Source organism: Urocitellus parryii, chromosome 13 (genome assembly GCF_045843805.1).
Source record: "Urocitellus parryii isolate mUroPar1 chromosome 13, mUroPar1.hap1, whole genome shotgun sequence".
Classification (NCBI taxonomy): Eukaryota; Metazoa; Chordata; class Mammalia; order Rodentia; family Sciuridae; genus Urocitellus; species Urocitellus parryii.
In genome coordinates this window covers 66,221,938-66,230,666 of record NC_135543.1, presented here as the reverse complement: position 1 = coordinate 66,230,666, position 8,729 = coordinate 66,221,938, and positions in this window count along the sequence as shown.

The window sequence follows — 8,729 nt, the reverse complement described above, 5'->3', positions numbered from 1 at the left end:
TTTATGGAGGAATCAAGATAGAGGCATGTCAATCACTACCTCCATTTCCTGCCCCATTCCCCTTCCTGGAGGATGAGAGGTGGGGGTCAAAGTCCCAAGATTTTAATCATGACTTGGTCTTTCTGATGACCAGCCCCCATCCTGAAGCTGTACAGAAACCTATCAAGGGTGACCTCATTAGAACAAAAAGATGTTCCTCTACCACCCAGGAAGTTCCATGAGATTTAGGAGCTCTGTGTCAGGAACCAGGGTTGAAAACCAAACTCTCATCATATCACAATATCACACCGTTAATACATTGAAGTAAACCAGACAGCCACTCTGCACAAAGCCTGTTCTAACCTTCCACTTCTTAAATAACTTTTATCCTAATCCAATCACCCATTGAATCCCAGTATCCTGTCAGTCTAACCCTTGTTAGGTCATCACCACAAGGTCCCATGTCAAGAAGTGCTCAGCTTCTTTGTTCCCTGGCCATTTTCTCATGCACGTGCTAGTAGCCTTGGGTTCCCACGTGGTGGTTGGGCCAAGGAACCTCATCCTTTCATTAATCGTTATCCTGATTGGTTCGCTGGACCACTGTCACTCTTCCCACCCTCCACAGTGCTGCATTCAGATCTTTGTTTTGTCTCCAATCAATGTGAGCTTTATTCATATCATTTCTTATCAACCATGGGATGAATTTCTGAATTCTTTGGTTTTTCCCAGCTCTTATGAGACATTCTAATTTTTTAGAATGTTTTTTCCCCTTTGGCTTTGGCCCTGATGCTAATGGCTATACATCAGATGGGCTGAAACCTGAGCTTGACAGACCTCAGGATTTTCTCTGATATACTCTTTTATTTCATTTTAGCTATTTCAGACAATAAACAAGAGATTGTACTTTAGAGGTTTCTTGTTATTTTACATTTCACTATGTAACTAATAAACCATCTCTTCAGGAATTGGTTTGATTGTTTCTAAATTCCATTAGTTACTTTTAGCTACCCAGGAATCAAAGATGTATCAGCTGTCACCCTTTCATCCTTTCCCCCAAACTATGCTCTTGCATGTTTCACTAAGCCATGGCCCTTCTAGCAAATTCCACATCTGAGGCCAATTGTATCTGATTTTTTTAAGACCACCTTCAATTTTATTATTTCACTGGGAGAAAACTCAAAAGAACTTGACAGAGTGATTTATTACAGTTTATTACCATTAAAGGCTATAGATAAAAATCGGCAAAGGTAAAGGATGACAACAGAGCCCAATTTTCTTCTCCCACTGGGTTGTCAGACAGCACCTCATTCTGTCAGTAAGAGTGTGTGACAACTTGGACAAAATGCTGTGAAACAGAGGTGCTCACCCAAGGTTTGTGTCCAGGATTTTTATTGAGGAGGAATCAGTCATTGTGTGGCTTATCTTGGGTAGTCAGCTTCCAGCCCCTCCAGAGGTCAAATTGATGCATGTGCCCAAGGCCCCATGGTAAATCACATTGTTAGCAGATACTCTTAATAAGCATGATAAGCCAAGGGCTTAATGGTGTTTTTCAAGAGCCAGTCGAGGGGCAGTAATTTCTATGGAAGACACAGAGTTTGAACTCCCCAGAGCTGCTGAGTTAATCTTTTAGTGCATAATATCATGCTGGCATCATTTGATGAAAAGGTGTCTTTCTTCATTGAGTTGCTTTTATGCCTTCATCAGAAGTTAGTTTGAATCTGTGTAGGCCTGTTTCTGAACAGTTCATTCTGTTATGTTGACTATATTTCTATCTTGTTCCAGTACCACACAGTCATTTTAACTGTGGCTGGCTACATCTTGAATTTTAGATCATGGTGACTTTTCATTCTTTGTTAAATAATTTTAACATCTCTGTCATCTGTGTTGGCATAATAGTTTGTTTGCTTTTGTTTTCTTTCAGTTTGATACTTTCCTGGTTCTTTGTCTGATGAGTGTTGTTTTTGTAAAAATCTACATTTTTGTACTATGTTATTGATATGGGACAGGTGGATGTGAGTGTTGAGAACATGAGGTGAAGGGAAAAAATTCTATAAAATGAACCCACTATGCTGGCCCCCACATGCTTTCTTTTCCAAGAAGCACTTTACCTGTAGCCCTGCCTGTCTTAAGTTGACAAATTCTGTCACATGCCTCAGCAAACTACCTGTTGTCTGCAGGAGAAATGCAGGCTCAAAATAATGTGGATAAGAGCAACCCAAGTTACCCTGAAGGGGGAAACTTTTGTGACCCTTTTCACAGACCAGATTCTGGAACTCGGGGAAATAAGGATAATGTCTCCTAACCATAAAATCTGTAAGAATTCATTGTTAAGATTTCAATTAGAACTGGTCAGCATGGGCCAAAGTGACCTAGAGTTGTCATGGTTGATGTCATACTGCTCTCAGTCAAAAGTCAAGAGGTGGACCTGACTGGGACTCTCTGGAAACTTCTCTGGGATCTCCAATAAAACCAAAGTGCAGAAGAAGCACACTGTCCCTCTCTTTTCTAAGATGCCGCAGTCTGGCTGGGCACAAATAACCAAGCCGCCACACAGCCTCGTAGGTTCAAAACAGGAACTCGTTTATTCTCCGCACTCCCGCAAATGCCACGAAGGCAGCCTTCTCCCGGGACATACCACACACCAACCGGAATTCCCTCCTCCGGAAATCCCTCCTCCGGAAATCCCTCCTTCGGCACTTCCCCAACCAATGAGAACTCCCCAGGAATCCCTGAGAGAACTCCAAAGTAGCAGGCCTAGGCGGAGAGCAGGGGTCTAATATACAATTGAATACACAGCTTAACATAACCATCATCATCTCAATGGCTTGCTGGCTTCACCTCTCAACCACTCCGTTCTGGCAAAAATGCCATGCATCATCCTGTGGCCCTCAACACTAAGAGGACCCACTCTCTCTTTTCCTATCCCTTCCATAAACTCATTCATGTTCCTCTGAGTGACATGTCCAAAATCTTCCTGACTCAATCTCAAGAGTCCAGGTTTGAAGTAGGTAGGGGTCTTCATACTGCCTCAGCTTCAGGAAGGCCCTGACTGCAACATTATGACACTTGGATCTTATTTTAAAATTCTATTTTAGCTGGTTTTACCCAACACTGCCTCATCAGGAGACAGAGCTACACCACAGATTGTGCCAGGTGGGGTCCAGGCTCCCCAAGTGGTCTCCCACATGGTCATCCAATGGGAGGCCGGCTGGATTAAGGTCCCAGCTTTCTGCTCTAACAGTAGACTGGTGGTTGGGGAGGGGTGTTTGGGCACCACGTTACAGCATCATGTGAGGTCAGAAGTCTCAGCTCCTCACCTGCCTTGCTGAGGGGTGGAATGGAGTTGGTTTCTTCTTCTGTGGTATTTGGCTAGAGCAGATGAGTCATTGTCCAATAGCTCTCTATCTTGCTAAGCTGTCCCTCTCCCAGGGGGCCTTTGGCAAGAGCAGCCTCTTTAAGAAGGTGTTTGTTTTTGTCTGTGCTAGTTGACATTCCTGAGATGCTGGTTTCTCTAGCTCCAAGTCTAGAATTATATGGGGTCCGGAGAAATCCCAAGAAAATCACTGCCATGTCATTCCTTGGACTGCAAGGTCCTTTGCTGTTTGCCTTCTTCTCTTCGCCTTTAGATCTTTGTGTTTGTTTTACAGATTAATGTCCAGTGCTTGGTGGGAGACACAGAGAATAATAGGCATCTACTCTATCTTCCTAGTCATGGAAACGCCACATTCTTTTGAACGCAGTGTGGAACTGTGGGAGGGACCTGGCCACAGGCAGGTGCTGGAGTTGCAGGAAGCAGTGAGACCTGACCAGCAGCACCTCTCCTGGCAGGCCCCCTGCAGGCCTGGGCGCATGAGTGGGTTCATCAGGTGTGGCAAAATGTGAGAAAGGTCTGGTGGACTTCTACTCCAGGTTCATCATTTAAATATAATTGAACAAAACAATTGGGAGTAACATTATAAAAAGAAGAAAGGACATGTTTGCATCACATATTTGCTATGAAAAACAAATCACAAACAACTAAAAATCCCCAGTCTCTTTACACCCTCTGGAACAGTGCTTTCAAACTTCAGCTCTCTATTGGTTTCAAAGCCAACTTGGAGGGTTGATTAGAAATAAAACAAAATAAATAAAGGAATAAAAAAGAAAATAAATAAAATGAAATAGAAAAGGATTAATAGTATCTGGTTACTTCACATGTAATGAGCATGTATGTTACAAAACTTCAATTTACTTAATCTATGCATTAATATATAGATGCACTAGTGTAAAAATATATAACTATAATATATTTTTAAATATATATTTTTACATAAAATTTGAAACTTAATATTTTAGAAGCTATTTCTCATTTAATATTATTCTAATTTCATTAAGTGACCTTGTAGAAAATTATAAAATAGCATTCAAAACATGGCATGGCATTGCCTTCCACCCCATTTCTATCTGCTTAAGGAATTCAATGTGTTTAAATTTTAGTTAAAATGTGTGTGTGTGTTTGCGCACACACACACACACACACACGCACACATGAGACACACACACACACACCATTTAAGATGCTATAAAAAGAATACCTTAAACTAAGTAACTTATAAACAATTAAAACTTACTTCTACAGTTCTGGATGCTGAAGTCCAAGACCAAGGTGCTAACAGACTTGGGTGTCTAGTGAGGGTCCGTGTCATTTGTTCATCGATGATGCCTCCTTGCTATGTCCCCACATGGTAGAAGGGGTGAGGAAGTCTGGGGCCTCATTTCTAAGGAGAGAATCCACTGATAAGGGCTCTGCCTTCATAACCTCATCACCACCCAACACCATCATATTGATGATCAGGTTTCAACATATAAATGTGGGGGACACAAACATTCAGGATATGTATATGTATAATAGGATATGTATAATAGGATAAATTCTGAAGCATAAAAGAGTCCTAGGCAAGAATGGGCTCAGATTTAAGACAGGATGACCTGCTGATCTTGGCAGTGGGGCATCCATGATCCCCCTAGTGCTGAGTCTGGGCCTCACTGGCCACCAATCTGTTCTTCCTTTTCCCAGCTCAGAATTGAGACAAAGTCGGTTCAGGACACACAGCCTCTGGCAGGCAGTACAGAGCAAACCTCCAAATGTCTCCCATCCAGAGGCCTGACTGTGAAGCCCCTGCCAGCTCACCTGTGATAGGGACACCTTTACAGAGGGATGCTGCCAAGGTTCGGCACAGGCTGCCAGAGGCCCACGAGAGTAGCCATCAGGGCATACCCTGTACTAGTGGCCAAGGCCGCTCCAACTCCAGTGAGACTCTTGTTTTCCTTTTATAGATAACTTGCCTAGTCCTCCTGGCAGCTGGTCCAGGTCTCAAGTTCTCTCCATGGCCCCTTCTGCCTGAAATCTGGAGTTGTTTTGAAGGTGTTTTTCTTGCATCCTGTGACACATGTTTATAGTTCATTGAAAAAAAAGTTTGATGACTATCCTTGTGTCTATATCTTTACGTAGTGTTTTAATTATTTCCTTAGGAAAAAAATCCAAGAGCTGGAGATGCTGAGTCAAAAAGTCTGCAGTTTTATAGTCTAAATTATATTGTGTAAATATTTATGACAGGCCTGTGAACTTACACTAGCTATTTCCCCACATACTGGCCAAAATAGAGTAAAATGTATGAAAACAGCAACATATTTGATTTTTAGACTATTGATCTTGTATACTGTGACCTTTTAAAACTCCTTTATTTTGTAAGTTTTTAGCAGATTTCTTTTTTTTTTTAACATTTATTTATTTATTTATATGTGGTACTGAGGATTGAACCCAGGGCCTCACATGTGCTAGGCGAGCACTTTACCACTGAGCTACAACCTCAGCCCATATAGCAGATTTCTTTTTCTTTTTTTTTCATTAGTTGCTCATGACAATACAATGATCTTGACATATCATACATTTGAATCAAATGGGGTATAATTTCTTATTTTTCCAAGTGTACAGAGTTAGGGTTAGCAGATTTCTTAACATTGATTTTACATAGATCATTCATCTACAAATAGAAATAGTTTTGCTTCTTTCTCTTATTTGGATGCCTCTTACTTCTTGTCCTTGACCAACTTTCCTAGCTAAAACTTCCAGTGTGAGGCAGATTAGAGCTGGAGGGAGTGGACCCTCTCATCCTCATCGTATTCCTTACCTTACTTTGAAAGCATCAGTCTTTCACCTTTAAGTATGATATTAACTGTGAACTCTTCCAAGGACACCCTTTCTCAGGTTGAAGAATTTCCTTTCTAAGATAATAGAATGAAACAGACATTATTACTTTATGTATGTATTTGACTATATGACCAATGTGATTCTACCATATGTATAATCCGAAAAATGAGAAATTATATCCCATCTATGTATGATATATCAAAGTATATATGTGCATTCTACTGTCATGTATAACTAATTAAAACAAAAATTTTTTAAAAAAGAATTTCCTTTCTATTCCTAACTTGTTGATGTTTTCATCATTTAAGGGTATTGGATTTTCTCAAATGCTTTCAATTCATTAAGAGATGATCATGTGATTGTTTTTTATTCTACTGATAATAGTGCATTATATTAGTTGATTTGGAGGTGAAATCAATATGGCATTCCTTAAAAAAATATGGCATTCCTTGATCTAGGTATATAATTTTATTTATATATTGCCAAATATGGTTTATGGTTTACTAATACTGTGCTGAGAATTTATGTCTGTCTTTGTGTTAGTCAGCTTTTTGTTGCTGTGACCAAAATTCCTGGCAAGAATAACTTTGGAGGAAATACCAATGGGTGGATAATGACTCCACAAAGAGATTATGGTTGTGACTTATCCATCTATGATGCCATTTCAGGAGAAGATGGGAATAGAGATGGTATTATACCTGAATGGAAAATGGAACAGAGATGGGTTAAAATGAAAGAAAGCTTTTGGACCTCTAGGCTTCCACAGGATGGGCCAATAGAATGGTCAAACTGTGAACATGTGTAATCCTTGGAGAAAGGAGAATAAAGATCCCAAAGGTGAGGCTTTCACCTTAATGGTTTTATGGGGTTGGTTTATCTGCCAGGCTTCAGCACAACAGGTTGCCATTCCGTGCCACAGGGGCAGGGCTACTGCCCAAGGCTGCAGAGGGGACTCTGCTACTCAGAGCTAAGGAGGTGGGACTCCTGTCTAGGGCAGTGAGGGTAATACTGCTGCCCCATTAGTCCCTGAAAGTCAGGATGCCCATCTGAAGTCTCTTGTGTCTCCAGGAGATTGTTGAACCAAAGAGGATTATTCTAGTGCCTGAAAATCTAATGAAATTTGTCCTGCTAGCTTTCAGTCTTTCTTGGGATCCCTTTTTTCTTTTTTTGGCAATAAGAATGTCTATTGTGTGCTTTTTCCACCACTGTATTTGGGAACTAGATAATTTTCCTGGTTTCAAGGTTTAGCAGCCGGAGAGGAATTTTATCTCAGGATGAATCATACCTCAAGTTTTATTCACATTTATTTCATTTAGATGATATTTAAATTAGATATTAAACTTAGAGGCGATGCTACAATGGGTTAAGATTTTTGGGTTGTTGAGATGTGGGTGAACGTGCGTAAGAAGAACACAAATATTGGGGTCCAGAGGACAGAGTGTTATGAACTCAGTTACATTCTCCCGAACTTCACAAGTTGAAGTCCCAAATCCAGTGCTTCAGAATGTGATTGTATTTGGAGACAGGGCCCTCCAAAAAATGAACAAGTTAAAAATCCAATCTGGTGCCCTTATGAGAAGAAATTTAGACACAAGTGAGACACCAGGGATTTTCACACACAAAAGGAAAACCACAGAAGGACAAAGCAAGAAGACAGCTATCTGCAAGCCAAGGAAAGAGACTTTAAAAGAAACCAAAGTTGACAATATCTTATCTTGGACTTTTGGGAAAGTGGGTTTTTTTTTTAATATTTATTTAGTTGTAGATGAACACACAGTATATTTATTTTTATGTGGTTCTGAGGATGGAACCCAGTGTCTCACACATGTGAGGCAAGCACTTTACCATTGAGCTACAGCCCCAGTCTCAGTGTTTACGTTTTTGTATAAATACGATCATATTGTCAGGAAGTAGTGAAAATTTCACTTCTTCTTCTTTTGCACTTGGATGCTTTGTATTTCTTTTTCTTGTCTGTTTGACTTGGTAGAACTTCCCAGTACAATGCTGTATAGAAGTGGTAAGAGTGAGCATCCTGTGTGACTCCTGATCTTAAAAGAAAAGTTTTATGTTACATCAAGTAAGCATAAGAAAAAGCAAAATATTTTATTTCATCTTCATTTATCCCTTCAGTAATGCTTTTTCTATTTTATGAGATTAAAAAAATATTGGGGAGGCTGATTCACTAGATAATATTTCTTCTGCTCCCTTCTCTCTCTCTCTTCTCCTTCTGGTATTCCCATTATGCTCCTTTACATGTTTTGTAATTGTTTCACAGTTCTTGGAAATTCTGATTGTTTTAAATTTTTGATTTTAGTTTTCAGAACTTTCTGGTGGTATATTTTTAAAGTCACTGTTTCTTTTTCCTCAGGTGAGTCCAGCCTATTGATAGAGCTGTTACCGCTGTTGACCGGTGACGAGTTCTTGCTCCCCGATGTTGAAGAATAACACCAAAGAAGCACGCCGAGGCAAGGTCAGAGTAGAAATTAGAAATTTATTAAAGGACAGAAGAAAAGACTTCTCCCGGAGGAAGAAGGGGACCCAGAAGCTGGAATCCGTGGAA